At 40.3% G+C, this 17,707-nt stretch overlaps 1 protein-coding gene across 1 annotated transcript in view; it reads left to right on the top strand.

Annotated features, from left to right (window-relative positions):
- Greb1l (GREB1 like retinoic acid receptor coactivator) overlaps nucleotides 1–17,707 on the top strand; it is a 234,634-nt gene that overhangs the window by 113,284 nt on the left and 103,643 nt on the right. The window contains exon 2 of the mRNA XM_055625276.1: nucleotides 8,552–8,657. The gene's annotated coding sequence lies outside the window, so the exon portion shown is untranslated. The remainder of the gene's footprint in view (nucleotides 1–8,551; nucleotides 8,658–17,707) is intronic.

Genomic DNA, 17,707 nt, shown 5'->3' with positions numbered 1-17,707 from the left:
AAATGCTAGGGTGAAAGCTTGCTAACTTGGAGAGGCAGAGGAGTCACCCAGCTGACCTTCCTACCCAACTCAACGTCCCAGAAGGAAAAAGCCAAAAAGCCGAAGGGTTGCTAGCTCAGCTGACAGCCCAGGAGAAAAAGGCCAAAATCTAAAAGCCAAAGAGCCCCAAAGCTGCTGCTGCTGCTGCTGCTGCTGCTGCTGCTGCTGCAGCTTCTGCCTCTTCTTCCTCTTTCTTCTTCCTCTTTCTTCTTCCTCTTTCTTCTTCCTCTTCCTTCTCCTCTTCCTCCTCCTCTTCTTCGTCTTCTTCTTCATAATATCTTAAATACCCTTCAAGTCAATGCCCCTCCTTTCTACTTAATCCTTGTCAGTTTGCTCTGCCTCTTGACGTAGGGTTAACTTTATTAAGCTTTCCTGTGTACAGAAAGCTCTAGGATTAAAGGTGTGTGTTAGGGCTAAGCCACACCAAACAAAAGACAGGTTTTTTTTTACGGTTCATAATCTAGGGGTTCACAATGGGGTCAACTATCCTGCATCATAAGTTGCTTTTGTATCTTTGTTAAGTAGACAAAAATTTTAAGTTTGGCTGTCATAAATTGGAGATCGAGGTTCATACTGTCGTCCTTGTGCAGACCTACCTAAAGGGGAGGTTAAGTTACATATAAGGCATGGTGGGAACTCAGCAGCCGTGCTAAAAACCAGAGCAATTACAAAGCTGCATGTGATCACAGTTGCTTACACCCAAATAACAGTTAGTTATTTGAAGAGGTCTGGGTAACGGAGCAGAACTGTGGTGGGATCCTGGTCTGAACAGTTGTGGATAGATCTATGGGATGGAAGCTCTGGCTTTAACTCTGGGGAACTGCCATACTGTCTCCCACATGGCTCTGCTAATTTGCGTCACCACCAACAGTGTGGAAGCGTTCCCTCTTCTCATGTCCTTTCTAGTGCTTGTCATTGTTTATTTTTATTCTTTGGAAGACAGCCATTTTAACAGGTGTGAGGAAGGTCACCTCTCTCTCTCTGTGGTCTTGATTTGCATTTCCCTGGAGGTTAGTCATGCCGACAGTTCATGCACCTTTGACCATTTGTATTGAGAATCATCTTTGTCTAGTTTGTCGGTGTATGCATTTTCACTTTCTTGATTACATTTATTCCTATTGTTTTGTATTGCCTTTGTAGGAGTTGAAAATTGAATTTTGAGAACAGTTTATTTTGTTGTTTGCTCTTCTACATTTGGGGTTTATCTCCTTATTAAAGTATAATTTATAATTTTCTCCCATTCTATGAGTTCTCTTCACTCTCCTTCCATTTGCTGTACAGAAGCTTTTTACTATGACATAAACCTATTTGTCAAATTTTGCTTTTATTGCCTATACTTTTGGAGTCATATCCAAAAACTCATAACTTGGATCCACGCCATAAAGGTTTTCCCCAATGCTATCTCCTAGCTTACTAGGATTGTTTGTTCATTTGTGTGTTTTCTAAGATGAGCTCTCTCTATGCAGCTCTAGCTGCCCTGAAACTTGCTATGGAGAGCAGTCTGACATCCAGCTCACAGAGATGTGCCTGCCTCTCCCCGCTGGGTGCAGAGGTTAAAGGCATGGGACACCATACCTGGCTAGACAGCGATTTTATAAGTTTCAGGTCTTATATTCAGAGTCTATAAAAAACCATTTCGAATGAGTAGCATGAGATTGGTGGTTTAATTGCTTGAACATCCGGTTTACCCAAGTTTGTTTTCTGTTCTCAACATCTTCGTTGAGAACCAATTGATAGTGTGTGAATTTATTTCTGAGTCCTCTATTCTGTTCTTTTAGTTTATTCTTATTTCAGTGTGGATGTTTTTATGCCAGGACCAGCTGTTTCTGTCACCACAGTTTTGAAGTTCAGTTTTGAAACCTCATGGTCTGATGCCTTCAGAATGTCTTGTTTCGATTCTTTCTTTCTTCTCCTGTCTTCTTTGAGGGTGGTGGTAGAGGACTATTAATTGAGGATGATTAATTGTCTATTGTGACTCTATACAAATTTTAGGATTTGTTTTCTATTTTTGTGAAAAATGTTGGAATTTTAATTGTGGCTGCATTAAATCTGTTGCTTTTTAATAGTAATAATACTGTTGTTCTAATGTTTGAAAATCAGCTATTTTCTAATTTATTAATATCAATTTAATTCACCAATGTGTTGTATTTTTCAGTGGACTTCTTTTTACTTTGTTGGTTTTTTCTTTGAGGTCCAAATAGCACCAACCAGTCTATTGCACTGAATAAATATTTAATGAAGATTGAATGTTTCCTGTCTGGTAGATCAATTACTTTTGTCAATTCTCTAAGGAAGGCATTTTTTTTTCATGTTAAGCAGTAGGCTAAGAAATTCGCTTTCCTCAGTATTATTATTATTTATACAAGGTTCTTTTTTTCCAGTGATATAAAGTTTCATGGCTTTCATATAAAGCTCATAGGCTTTCAGTTGCTCATTTATTCTCATTTAATATGTATGGTTTGAATTTTTATGTCATCTCAATATATAAATCTCAGAATCATCAGTCTGGTAGCATACAATAAAATTATTTCCTAAAAGAAGTGAGTTTTCTAGAATTTTTGGTATTTAAAGCTATGAAAATGAAAAATATTTGTTCATGAGATTAAAAAAAACTGTTTGCAGTGGAGTTTTAATGGAAGAAATTAAAACTTCCAAGATATAAATTATTATTTACTGTTAACTGACAGATATTTGCATTTCCTCAATTAGACACATTCTTACTACTTATTGGTCAGATTTTGGTTATAGTATTAGATTTAAATTAAACACATTTTCTCCTTGGAGTCTCTGTGAACCTCGTGTGAAAAATGTGCAGGCACTCTGTACAGCGCTGTCTTCCGGATGAGGCACAATGGAAAAATCACCAGCACGCAGCAAATCTAGCTGCACCAGAAAAAAAAAAAAAAAAAAAAAAAAAAAGAAGAAAAGTTTAAAAAAGACAGACAAAAACTGTGCACGGTGGCACACACCTGTAATCCCAGTACTTGGGGAGGCAGAAGCAGGTGGATCTCTGTGGGTTTGAGCCCAGCCTGGTCTATAAAGCCAAGGCTACACAGAGAAACCCTGTCTTGAAAAACAAAAACAAACAAACAACAACAACAAAAGACATGAGCCAGGTACTGGTGACACACACCTTTAACCCCAGCAGAGGCAAGAACATCTCTGTTAGTTCAAGGGCAGCCTGGTCTACAGAGTTTCAGGATAGCCAGGGCTACACACAAGAAACCCTATCTCCAAAAACCAAGAAAGAAAGGAAGAATAAATAACTAACTAGACACAGGAAGGTACTGGTTGGGAAAAATAAATCAGCAATAATGGGAGATGGGCAAGAGAGTGAATATGATAGAATAGATGCCTCTGATTGTCAAAAAGAAATGAATTTAAACAAGTAGAGAGTTTTCAATCTGTGAGACTATTAGCACTATAGAAAATATCCTGGGTATGCTGTCAGTATAGGGTTCAGATGGAACCTATCATATCAGTTGGAAAACTGAAACAATGAACAGACAGAAAAGGTATGTGAGCGCCTTTTGTTCTCTTTTCTGAGAAGCATGTTGAACATAATTATGAAATAAGCAAGTCATACCTGGTGACAAAATGTCCTCTCTTTGTAAGGAGTAACCCCAGTATGGTGAGCACATGACAACCTGATTTATATAGCCATTGCTGTCGTCAGAGTTCATTTGGCTTGAGGAAGATTGTGCATTGATGGCGGCGATCCATGTTTGGTTAGAAGGTGGCAAAAGTCAACTGAGTCTTAATGAATCTCTTCCCTGTTTTTAGGTCTTTTTGACGCAGGAGCTTGTGACCTATGAAATCCTTACTTTTCTGGATTTGTTGAAATACTTTACAGTGTGTAGATTTTAATTAAATTGATACCATACTGATGGGAGCTGACTAACATTACCCAAAGGGAATAGCTATGTTGGGATAAATTGCAAAGAGCTTAAGAAGTTCTGCTAACAGTTGGTGCAAGTGAGAGGAAAGGCTACCTTTGGGGAGTTTCTTCACTTTCCCGGCCTAGAACAAAGAGAACCTGCCCTTTACCCTGAGTGTCTACAGTCTTCTGATTACTCAGGGGCCTTCTACTCCATATCATTGCCGAGAAAATGTGCCCGAATCCTGAGCTGCACGAGTTCCTGCCGGTGGCTGAAGAAGCTGCCGGGTTGTTTGTCCTGCAGATCCAAGGCTGCAGAAGTGACAGCGGGACCCGCAGGAGTGGTCTCATCCGGGGAACGGAGGCTGCCTAGATACTGCAGCTCTTGCCCAGAAGCCAAATGGAAGATAAATCACCGCTGGCCACCTCTTATTATTGAAATGGTTCAGCCCTGGCCTTTAGCTGGAGGACTCACAGGGTTTTGAAGTGCAAATAGGATGGTGAAGGGTAAACTCTTTTAGGATTTCATGTTGATGGATTTTTTTCCCCCTGTGTGGGTTTCTAGCCCTGACTGTGATCTGGAAGCAACCCTCAAAGAAAAAAAAAAAAAGTCTTGTTTTTGATCAGTCAGGCAATAAGAACTTCCCATAGGGAGTGCTTTCCACAACTGCTTATGGATCCCACTCTGAGTAGAAGATAATTTAACTGGATCTTTTGGGTGCCCTTTCAGGGGTGCTATCATTTAAAGGTCACATCTCTCCTGCCACCAATGCCCAAGTTTGAGAGTACCCAAGGATGTACTGTTTAGGAGGATTATGTTGATCCGGTTCATGGTAGACCAAATCTTCAACAAGATGATAGTCATTCTGTAATTATTTAGTCTTTTTCCCACTGAGTTACCAATTTGTACACATTCGTGTATATTTTTGTCAGCCTTAAAAACAAAATATTTTGAGATTACAAAAAAAAAAAGATACTATGGTATTTATAAAGATGCCAAAGCAAGGAAATAAAGGAGACATAGAAATGTTTAAATAAGAGGTGTTGTTTTATAGGACTAATTCTTTTATTTCTCCAAGTAATTGAAACAATAGATAAAACATCTTTTAAATTTCATGGTGATTTTTGCAATATAAAGATGAGAGGAGTCATTACAGACTACAAACTCATCCCAATTTTAACATAACTTAAATAAAAGCTTTCTATGTGGGAAATTTTTCAAAAAATTAAAGTATTTTACTAAACAAATATTATCATTTACTTTGCTCACAGTTCATAGACATACTGTCGACAAGCCTTTCCTTGGACACCCTGAGGTCTTTAGATGTACCATAGATATTTGTAGTACTTGTCTTTTTTTGAGAATAACAATGTATTTCTCTATAACAGAGGCTTACCTCTGTGTCTCTTGGTATTTGTTATGAAAATGAATCGTTAGTCTCCATAATCGACAGTTGATCACAGTTTTTTAGTTGAACCCGCAGGTTCAACTGTTTTGTTCCCTGTTTTGTTCTTCAGAATTCCCCCTCGTGATATATGAATTTTACAAGTGTACTTATTGCCCATTGTATTTGAAATAAGGCCAAACCCCCAAACTCTAGATCAGTGGACTCTCCTGCATACAGCTTTCCTGGCATTGGTTTGTTGCCAGGAGGTGTTCACATGACCTCTGCTTTGTTAGGGGAGAGTCTGCAGCCCTTCCCAGGATGCTCTCCTGGTCACTGTCTTTTTCAACCCAAGTTGGAGGGTGTCTGATTAATGAATGGTGAGCTCTTCTGTTCTGAGCCAGGCATATTGTTGACACTGGGTCACATGTTGCTTTTTAATTTCTGATGTGCTTAATGTGTTTTTAATTTGCAAAGCCTGAGTGTTCCTTTCATAGCAGTAGAATAGAGCCAGAGTTTCTGAGCCTAGATACTGCTTTATGCAAACAAGAAGGGTCAGACTGAATTAAAGCCTTGGGTTTCCTGCAACACACATGTCAATGAATTTCACTTTGAATATTGTTGAATAAAAGAAGACACTTGAGAAAGGCTTTTCTTCCCAAGAACGTCTCTTGCCTCTTGGAGAGTGAATTGCCCCAATATAAAAGCACCGGGGAATAGTGAGTTACAGAGTGAAAAGGCAATCCACAAATGATCACTCTTTTCTGCCTTTGATTGTGTCAGATTTTGTTGTGTGTGTGGTAATTGTTTTCTTTTTCACTTAGAAGAGGTTTATGGTCCGATGTCTGTCAAGTCAGACCCTGTCCTAAGGTTGCGGTTGTATTTCTCTCTGGAGTTCCTGGAGGTGATGTTATCTTTTGTTCACTCAGCAGTGTGGTTGCTCTGGAGAGCATCTGTCACTCTGGGCATTATAAGATGGATGGGTCTCCAGTGAACTGCTGGGTGAAGCAAATGGTGAAAACAAGAAAAGACAAGAGGTTTCAGGGTCTGCAGAGGACAGACAACAAGGAAACACTTAGAAATCAAGAGTACGCGGAGCAATAGAGGAAGAGAGCCAGGATGAATCACTGTCATTTTAGAAACATCTTGGAGCTCAGAATCTTTTGGTGGCTTGTTGTGGTCTGAGGGAGTGATCTACGTCATGGTAACAATTTTGTGCTTCTGATTTCCAAAATGGTGGTGGGGGGTGCGGTAAAGAGTTGTGACATAACAATAATGGTAGAGATGGTTGGGGAAGATTTTGCTTTAAAATATTTTAAAGATTAAGCTAAAAATCAAACTTTTAGCCATTTCAGTTTACTTTCTCATCTTTTCCTTTTCCCTCCTTTCTTTCAAGCAACTGACAAGTAAAAATGAAAACACCTGAAAACTTTTGGCCATGTACTGAATACCCTCACTGTTTTCTAAATGCTGTTTTGCCACCTCTGTGGGGGAGTGCCGAGAGTTCTGGTCTTAGTGAAGGCTGTGGGTGGGTTTTAAGTTATTTTAAATTATCTCCAATTTCATTTAATGGGTTCTGTGATGGAAGAAAATATATAATTTTTATTGATCTGTCAGTTGTTGGAGGTTTGTATTGTACTCATTTTGTTGGTAATGGTCCCACTGTAAATCCTTACTCATGCAAAGTTCTTCCTGTGGGACAAGAGAGAAAAGGAGGTTGTCTAGGGGTAAAAGAGGGGGAAAGAGAGGGCAGTGTAACTAAAAAAACAAAAAAATGATTTTGTCAAACTTTCTGGCATTTGTCTAAGAAAAAGCCCGTCGACTGAAAGGCAAATTCATTGAGATGGTTGGAAGCTTTAAGCCATACAAACGGTGGAGTGTCTCCTTCTCTATGGGTGTAAATAATAGATGAAAGAGTGAGAATGGCAACAAAGGATCAGGTCCTTTAAGAAAATGTGTGCAGCCTGAATAGGGGTCTGTGGCCCAGGGCCAAAGGTCTTAGCTTTGAGTGTAATTAGAAGAAAATACAAAAATGTCATTACTAGCAGGTGAAGTGTGCAGCACGTGGCTAAAAATTAGCAATTTTAGACTCCAAAGCTATTGGAATTGGATTATTGACCTTTTTAAAAATCATTAAGGTACTTGCGGAGTCAGACAGTTCTCACTGGCAGTAATGCAGTTTGACCTCATTGACCATATGGGGCAGCCTCGGGTTTGGGTTAGGTAGGAAGGTTCCCGAACATGAAAGATGCTATTTGTGCATGTGTGAGCGGGAAGTGTGTGAGCTTGAAAATCCAGGGCCTGTGTTTTTCATTATTTTTCTGTGAGAAGGCATTCTTCTGATAATAAGAGGTTAAGAGAAATATTTTTATCCCCAGATCTGAAATGTTTCTTTTCTCTTTTTCAAACTGGCATAAAAAGAAAGTACTAAAAGATTTTCTTTAATATGGCTTCATTTAGTTTAGTTTATAAATATTTATATTGCACTTAGTACATCTTACAAATCTAAGAATCTTTGGTTTTCTTTTTTAGATGCAGTAAAAATCACTTCAGAGTTATGAATAAAAATTAATGACAAGTCGCTTTAATTCCCTTAAGGCTTTACAGCTTTATCTTACACTTCACGCAATAGTTTGTATCAGCCATGATCTAGTTAGCAGAGGGAATAATGGGTATGCCATTCAATCCACTGTAGGTAATTAAAATTAACACCTCCCAGAAATATATTGCTCAGAAAGGTAGGAAATAGCTCTTTCTCTTCTTCCAATATTTCTTCCTGGAAATAATTAAGGAATTTTAAAAAGTAGAAAAATATTGTTTCAGTATTAGCTATATTTGATGTTTTTCTATTTCTTTGAATAAATTAATCTTAGACAAATGTCAAGTATTTTAACCTACCCAAATGCCCCCAAATAAGAAATTTATCTTATACTAATTCCATTTTCAAGACAGGAATATTCTGTGGATTTTTAGTGTTATAACACCAGCCAAAAACCTTCCTCCGCTTGCACTGAGAGAAGGGGTGGGGTCTAAGAAAAATAGGTATCATTTTGAATATATATTTGAGCATGGTTGTTTGAGGAGTATAGGAAGAGGGAACATCTTTATATTTTCCCATTGTAACAAGTACAGAGTTAGGTAGAACTTGGGTAACTTTTGTGATTTTTGTAGAATTTTTAGATATATAGATTGTTTGTTTTATTATAGAATAAAAGGCACTTGGAAATAATGTGTTTTTATGTTTTTATAGGTGCAAAGAAACCTTAAGAAAGTCCTAATCCAGAACAAGCTCCCTGAGATGGTGACTGCCTAACTTTACCATGAACATGATCAAACATGTTAATGTCTGAACCAAGGTATTGCATGATTGTATTCCTCTTCTCAAATTTTTCATGATTGGATTTCTTTTGGGAAGTTAATTTACAGTTTAAATAAAGCAACCACGTTTGATCCTTAACCTAATTAAGCCATGTTTATATCTCCTGCTCCTCTATGCCCCTTCCCCTCCACACATGCCTGCCTGTTCATCTTCCCTGCTCCCCCAGGAAGACTTACTCAGGAATACGCTTTCCGCCCAACTAGGTCTGTATTTCCTGTCTACATAAATTGAAAAACAAAATGAATTCAAGGACTAAAGAGCAGGTTCAGTGGATAGAAGCACTTACTAATTTCTTCCTAGAGGACTGACATTTCTCTAACCCCACGTCGGGCACTCCACCCAAAACTCCAAGAGCTCCAAGGGCCTCCCACGGCCTCGGCGGTACCCACACACACAGACGTGCACACACACACACAGGCGTGGAAACAATCTCTTCATTTTTTTCACATCTTGGTTTGGGTTTTCCTTTCTTTATTATTATCCTTTAAAGATTTCGTCCATATATTCAGTCTGTCCTGAACACTCTCACCCCTCACTCCTCTCCACAAAGGCACTTTTTGGTTTCTCTTTGGTGACTGTGATAGTCTTTCAAATCTTCTCATAAGACAGACTTCTAGACTCTTAGTTGTGCAGGAAAACCCAAATTGTATTTAGCGACCACGTATATGCAAATTTTACTTCATGTAAATTTTACAACATTGTTCTGAGATGGGTGTTACAAAGATTTTCTTTCTTTTTTTTTTTTTTTTTTTTTGTGGATGCTTTTGGCTTTAGTTTTAGAAGGTTTTTAATTCAGGGAGGAAAGGTTGATCCTGGTTAACCCTCTTCCAATGTCAAGGAAGAAAAAAAACTTGTTAAGAATTGAGAATTTAGGGTGACTGCTTTAGGTGACTTGGCTTTTAAAAGGCACATACCCCAAACTCTCTTTTCCCCTTTGGAAGTTGCAATGTGTTTAAATAGCCTGGTGTTTTCAAGGGAGGCCAAAGATCTTTTCCTCTTTTATGACCTGTTGTATCCTTTTGAGGCCAGAGAGAACAAGAGGGTCATTGCCACTTCAGCCTAGTCCCTGTTTATTCCTTAGTGATGGCCACAGAGACAGTGAAACCCAGTATTGGCTTAACATCTGGAAAATGGTCAGAGTGAGGAGGAGGCAGGAGAGAGAGAAAACTGTTGCATTTTGTTTCACCAGGTGCTAGGAGGAAGCAACTTTAGCCTTTTTGATATGGGAGGCAAATTCTGTGGGCCCTGGCGTTAGGCTTCAACAATTGAAGAGGTCAAAGGACAGCTGAGCAGGGTCAGCGAGACACCATGGGGTGTATTTTGTTACTTAGTAAAAGGGGCAGCCTCCTAAAACCGTAAAGGGTTCCCTCGAAAATCTGTGTTGTGAAAAGGTTTTATGAGTCTCATGGCAATAATTCCTGATTTATCTAAGGAACACTAGCTTTTGTCTAATGGAAGGATAATCCTCACCAAATGTTGGCGAGGACTATTAGACTCAGCATAGGTCTGAAAGAAAAGTTAGGATTTGAAGTGTACTTTGCTTTCCAGAACATTTATCATTTTAATGTTTCTGTCGTAACAAAGAATTTTGTGCTGTTGAAATATTGCCTTTTTTTTCTTTTTTCTTTTTCTTTTTTTTTTTTTTTTCTTGGAACAGAAAGCAGTTAGGGGAATGCTGGGGTAGGGAGCTGTCACATTTAATTTCAAAATTATTCGACATGCTTCAGACCTTGCTTGCCCACAGAAAACTATTATCAAACCTTTTCAAACACCAAAACTTGCTAACTCTGGAAGATTATCTTTAAATCTATTTTTAATATATAAAGGACCCGTGACACAGGAAGACTGGCCCACAGTTTTTAGTTATTTTTATTTTCCGTGGCTCTGGGGACTGAACTTGGGTCCTCGCATATACCAGACAAGCACTCAACCAACCACAGAGCTACAGCTCTGGCTTACAGACCTCTCATTTTCACTGTTAATAGTTGACAGAGACTGTAAGCTGATGACTAACCGTAAATCCTCCACTTCTTCCTGAAAAAAAAATCATATATATAACTAGCATCAGGAACAAAACACAAATCAATGTCAGAGTCAAGAATAAAAATGTTGTATTGTGTAGCCCAGTGGTAGAGCTCTTGCCCAGCATATGTGAGGCCTTGGGCTCTATCCCCAACACTGACATAGAACACCAGTAAAATAAGGGATGTTCTCTTTGAAAGGAGCTGGTGAAGCAGGGGTGGGGAACCTGCCCGACGAGAGAGATATGTTTGCCTCAGTAGTGACCTCAACCTTTAAAGAAGTTAGGCTCCTGGTGGGCAGGTGACAGTGTTAGAGGACTTTGTGGCATTTTGATATTCTCTTTTATATACTGTGCATACATACAGATATGTAAAGGAAGCACACGTGTCAATATGTATAATAAAGAAACAGTGCATACGATAGACCTAGTTAAACACTTCTACTACTTTTAAATTAGTGTTGCAATTACTGTTATTTATTAACTACAGGCATGCGACTTTTTTCAATCCTTTTTCAGTAATGACTCTTTTTCAGGGAACACATACAGGAGTGTCTATTTTCTCAAGGTTAAAGCGCCTTTCAACAACTAATTTAGAAACCTGAGTGTGGTGACTGGTAATTGCCTAGAGAAAACGCACAGCTGTTTAAGTAGCATTGAAATTGCGGCATATCTGACAAGTGCAATCAGCAGAGTTAATTAGATAAGGAAAGACTGATGACGAGAGGGGGCGGCCGGGGGGGCGCGGGGGGGGGGGGGCAGGGATGGGCTGGACAGACAGATGGACGCATTGAGGGGCTCCATACACGGACACGAGGTTCGCTTGTTCTCTGTCTGTGAAACTGTGTCCTCCTCTTTTAGTGTTCTCCAAATTACAACACAGTGAGTTGCTTCACAGTTTAACAGTGCAGGTGCGTTGTAAAAAGCCCAAACTCACATCTGGTTGGAAAAAAAGCAGCTGTTTGCCGACAGTACCAAGAAAAATGGTCGCATTTTGCTGACTCTGAAGCACAGTTTGATTTGCTGGCCTCAGATGCCCCTGTGTTTTACTGTTCTTACTTTGAGCTTCGATTGCTTTGGCCCTCTTTGCCGTTTTAATTTTTACCCAATTGTAATTTTTACAAGCATGATATGTGTCTAGATTAAATTACCCACTATCACCTCAAACAAAACAAACCATTGAAGTCTTTAATGTGTCGTTACTTATATGCCTATAGCTCGCTTTCTAAACAATCTTTTTAAAAACAGATGGGGTGGTTAAACAACAGAAATCAAGCAAGAAACATCATCTTTGCCTTTGCAGCTTTACTTTACGTTGCCATTTAGAAAGTTGTTTTAGTAGCATCTTTTACATTACATTTGCGTTTGGGAAATTAGTTTTTCCCTCTGGAGCTCTGTGCACACAGACTTTAATCCCCACAGAAGTGTGCTCTCCGGAATCACTGGGGCTGTGAAATCTGCCCTTGACAGTCCTGATGGATGTGGTGAGCCACACTTTGGAAGCGCTTCTCATTATTTAATGTTTTCTGTTCTGGGTTATTGACGTTTCTTCCTATTGAAAAATTGGCCTCTGGTGACATGGTGGAGGTCACGAGCTGCTCTGTGCTCTGCTGCTCTGGGCTTATGCAGGAATTGTCCCATTTCAGAGTCCTGACAAGATGCGCTTCTTTTACAGAAGAATTTCTGGCATTTCAGGGAAGACAGTGAAGGTTCCCAGTAGGAACACTGTAACCCTTTGTTATAGAGTGGAGTTCTGCTTTTTCTCCTAGGACAGTCTTCCTGATGGTTTGGAGTCGATGGGCACATCACAGTGATTGTCTCCATAATGACTAGGGACAACTGTGTGTCTGCTGAAAATGGTAGAACTAAGAATTTAAAATTAAGTTACTAAGTCTGCTTAAAAAAAAAAAAATTCCAGTACTTTTGACTTTAGAACCTGTCAAAATAGACATTCCCTGATCTAAAGATACAAAGAGACTGAAGCAGTGCCTTTAATCTGATTGCTTTTTAAGGTCTCCAGCAAGGAGGATGGATGAAAATACAATAACATATTTGTTTTGAATGCATGCTTAACTTTGTGCTTTATTGGAATGTGCTTGGAAAAAGATAGTATTGCCTCAAGTCTGCTTAATATATAATTGGATAAGACTCAAAAATTCAATCTCTCTCTGTTTCTCTGTCTCTCCCTGTCTCTGTCTCTCAATTCTGGTTTCATAAGATAACTACCTCGCCCAAAAACTCACAATCAAATAATGGAGTTAAAAAATACAAATAATTTAAGGGTAATAAATGTCTATTTAAAAGAATAAACAGCAGGAATCTAACAAGACCAACAGAGACAACAAACCCAGTCCCATGGGGACTTACAGAGACTGAGACATTCACTAAGGAGCATGCATGGTCTGGACCTAGGAGCCCTGCACATATGTGGCCAATGGGCGGCTTGCTCTTCATGTAGGTCGCCTGTCGAGTTGCGGGGAGGGGGGGCTATTTCTAACATGGACTCTATTGCCTGCTTTTGTATCACTTCTCCCTGGCAGGGATGCCTTGCCTGGCCTCAGGGGATGAGGATATGCTCAGACTTCATGTGACTTGATGTACTGGGGAGGGTTGATACAGGGATGGTGGGGGAACCTCCCCTTTTCTGGGTGGAAAGGATAGGGGAAGGGAGAAGGAGGGGGAGGGGGAACTGGAAGGGGAGGAGAGAGGAGGCGCCCTTGGGATGTAAATAAACTGAAATTAAAGAAATTTAGATGTAAAACAAAGAAAGAGAGACATTATCTCAGAAATAAGAATTTACTTCAAAAAAAAAAAAAAAGAATGAACAGAGCTGAGCTTTAGCTCAGTAGTAGAGCACATACTTAGCATATGCGAGGACTGGATTCAAACACCCCCCACCAGCAGTAAATCTGTAAATAATAAAGCTCTAAGAGAGCCAACAGAGAGAGGAGTGTGAGTGTGCATTTGTTTTTAGTTTAGGGTTAGAGGCTCCCCATGCACTGACAAGAACTGAACGTGGTTTACTTGTCTGAGACACACATCCCTCTCAATGCTAGCAGCAGAATCCAAGGCCTCCACTCACTAGGTACCTGTTCTGCCACTGGGCTGTAGCCCCAAGCCTGTGGTGGACATAGTAGGAAGAAAGAGCATATGATCTGTAACACAACAACACTTCCCTTTCTCCTGCAAAGTCAAGGTATTGTATTGCTGGAAGAGCTTGAGAAAGATGAAATGATATGTTCAAGGTTGCTTTACTGGGGCTTAAAAAAGCTTTTGAATCTAGGAAGTAGCTGTCACCCAATCCAGTAAGATGGCTACTTAAACATGTAGCTGTTTAAATTAAGTACAGTGAGATAGGATGCTCACTCACAGGAGCCACATTTCAGATCTCAGCCACGATGTGTGGACACCAGCATTGGAGGCTGATACACAGAACATTCCCCTCGCCTCTGCTACGTCAGCACTTGGTGCCAAGGGTTATTCAGGATTTGTTTATCTGAAATAAAATGTTCTAATGGGTTGTATCTAATGGTAAATAGCAGCTTTTGGAGCTTTTATATTGATAGTTACGTGTGACCGGAGGTGAGACCTAGAACCTGCCGAGGCACCCAACACAATTAAAGGAAAGGGTTTGTCTTTTCTTAGTGATCTTAATGCAGTCAATGCTGACTCACCAAAACTAAAGGCAACTTTATGCACATGACTCTAAGGCACTAGTTTAAGACTTTATAGATTAAAAAAATCTCATTTATTCTCTCAAAAACTAGAGATTGGCAGTCTTCATCCCATATCACAAATGACGGGTAAAGTAGCCAGCGTCACCCAGGAAACTACAGGACAGGAATTGATTTCAGAGCTTGTGTGTTTGACTACAAGGTTCTCTGTAATGCTAGCTGGCTGCTATGTCAGCTGTGGAAAGTGAATGATAATGTCTATGAAGACAGAGGTAACAAAAGTTGAGTGAATTTCACAAAACTGTCTCTTTTTCTGTACTATGCCCACTACAGAGTCCATAAATTCTGCCTTTAAAATAATCGCAAAATAGAAACAACAAAAACTCCACATGGTTCACCCCACCAATATCTCTCTCTCTCTCTCTCTCTCTCTCTCTCTCTCTCTCTCTCTCTCAGACAGTCTTACCATATAGTTCAAGCTATCCTGGAACTTGAAGTGCTCCTGGCTCAGCCTCCAGGGTGCTGTAGAGTACAGGTATGCACCGCTACACACAGCTACTCTCACCATTTTTTCTGCTTCAAACAACATGTAAAACAAACAAACAAAAACATGGACTTTTTCTGTTTAGTTTAACTTTGAATCTTTATTTAAGACTGGACTGACCCTGGCCTATTGCAGAAACCGGGTTCTGGTTCTGTTTCTTTGCGGTCTCATCACTCACACAGTTCCCTCCGAGACTTGGCTGGACACGTCTGGGTGGCTTCATTTACACTGTCTCCTCAGGGAGGCCACAGTGCCTCACTACCTCACACCAGGACCTAATCCCTGGGTTCAGAGGCCACGGCTGATGTTTTTCCACTATAAAGTTCCCCTCAACTTCTACCTCATGGTCTCACCTAACACTACTGCCAACGCAAACACCTCATTCATAGTTGCAAAGTGATTATTTTATATGTCTACTATTCTTTGCACACTTACTAGCTGGACATCTTCATTTAAGAGGATTACTCTCTGACAGCTGGGGTTACTTAGAAAGAGAACAGGAATACCACGCCTTCCTTCCTTTTTCTCCTTTTTTGAAGATTCATTTATTTATATGGCTGCTCTGTCTGCATGTACATCTGCAAGTTAGTAGAGGGCTTAAGACCCCATCACAGATGGTTGTGAGCCACTATGTGGCTGCTGGGAATTGAACTCAGGACCTCTGAAAAGCAGACAGTGCTCTTAACCACTGAGCCATCTCTCCAGCTCCCCTTTTTCTTCTAAAATCGGTTAATTAGGTGTTTCATTTTGGGTTTTGCTTTTCTGTTTTTCTGAGACAGGGTTTCTCTGTGTAGCCTTGGCTGTCCTGGATACCCTTTGTAGACCAGGCTGTCCTGGAACTTACAGAGATCTTCCTGCCTCCCCCTCCCCAAGAGCTGGGTTTGTTCGTTTTTCTAAGAGGAACTCTGCTTTTCCTCTTGAGTAGCAAAATTATTTGTGGGCTTTTATATTGTAAATATTCTTTGATCAATATGTGTGTGTTTCATTTCTCCATCTCTGGCCCAGGGAGCAATTCTTGGGGACTCTTCTGTCTTTTGACACTCTTAGTTCTTGGCAGTTAGTATGCTGTTTTCATTTGCAGGAGAGACAAAATTGAGTCTTGGACGCAGTAGCTGGAGCCTGTTTCCCAAGCTTCCCCTTTCTTCACCCCCTCTCTAAGCCCACCAGACTTAGAAACTGCCTACTCCCACCGCACTCCCCTGCTTTGCTTTGTACGGAAAGGGAAAAGGCGAGAGCAGAAAGCACCCAGCCTTGATAGCATGGCAGTTTGCCGTGGGTTCCACCTGCACTCTGAACAGTTAATCAGTGGTGCAAGAAGGACCACATGTCTACCGCCCCTTTCTCACAGTTCCTCAGTATCACAGAAGTAGCTGGTACCTGAGAGGCCTGTAATACGGAAATCAGGGTCATGTCTGCTCTCTTGTCACATCTGATTTAATGACTAATTTTGAAAGTCATTTATTTCCTACTAACATTGCAGTCAGGTGTGTTCCCTCATCGTGGGCATTAGGGTCACAAGGTACAGTGATGAGTGCTAATAATTTCAGGTACCTTAACTGAGTAGTGGGGATGTTGTTGAGAATCTGTTATACTGAAAGGGCTTCCTTTGAGTAGCATCAGGCTTTCCAGGGTGGAATAATTTTGCGGTCTGTGCTAAAGAAGTCCTGGCTCAGTTCTATTGCCCTTTATACTTTTTAAAAATGCTGCTTCCTTTTACACCAAGTCTGAACACGGAATGCACCCTTCTACCCGTGTCCACTTAAGTACGTGATGGGAAAGCTCCAGTTCCCATTGTTTTGCTGATTTAATGTCTTCCTTCAGAGCATTATTTGTTTGCGCTGTGTATATGAATCTGGCATTTATTTCTTAAATGATCAGGGGACAGAATTAAGATTTGGGCTGGAGAGATAGTTCGGTAGGTACAGACACATCCATCAGTCACGTAACAGCTCATTACCATCTGTAACCCCAATTCCAGGGTCTCCAGTGGCCTCTTCAGACCTCCACCAGCCCCGGGCATGCACGTGGTGCACGTACATTCATGAGGGCAAAACACGTACAATAAAAAACCTAAAGATGATATAATTTTGTATTTGGTTGAAAATACCTCCTGGAGAACGTAGTTTCCAAGATATGTGGTGACGATGACTTGCCAGGCTGGCAGTCGACGAGAAGAGTAAGACTTCCAGGCGCTTTGTTCTGGAGAAAGCTCACATACCATCTTTGGGGTTGCTCCGCTGATCATGGTGAGACAACCCAGTTTGACTTGATGTTAATGCCTGGCAGTTTTCTCTTGCAAGCAAAGGGAGAAAGGGGAAATAGTTGTTGGCTTTTGACCAAAATAGACTAGTGAGCTAGCACATTTCTCTCACCCACCCTGTTTTGACCAGGCGTTCCTATTTAAAAGAAAAATTGCTTTGGACTTTAGAAAATGTAATCTTTAAGGTACTTGTGTGAGGTCATAAAGGTCTGGCCAAAAAGCCAAGTGATTCATGAAAATTTCATTTGACAGCCTGGAGGTTATCTGCCACCTAGCATTGTTACCTGGTTAGCATATATGCACCCAACTTTTGGTCAAATGTTACCTGTTTTAGGTGTATCCTCTTTATAAAAAAATGAAACTGGTTAAAAATTAATAAGATATTTCTTAAGATAGTGTAAGCACGTCTTTTAAATCCATAGTAATTGTTTTGTATTAGCTACTATAAGAGAGGTAGCTGGGGTTGGAGAGATGGCTCAGCAATTCAGAGTGCTGGCTGCTCTTTCAAAGGACCTGGGTTTGATCCCCA

The sequence above is a fragment of the Psammomys obesus genome, unplaced genomic scaffold, assembly GCF_907164565.1.
Source record: "Psammomys obesus unplaced genomic scaffold, mPsaObe1.curated_primary_1811, whole genome shotgun sequence".
NCBI classification, from domain to species: domain Eukaryota; kingdom Metazoa; phylum Chordata; class Mammalia; order Rodentia; family Muridae; genus Psammomys; species Psammomys obesus.
The sequence above is the reverse complement of the archived record's forward strand: the minus strand, read 5'-3'. Positions and strand labels throughout refer to the sequence as shown.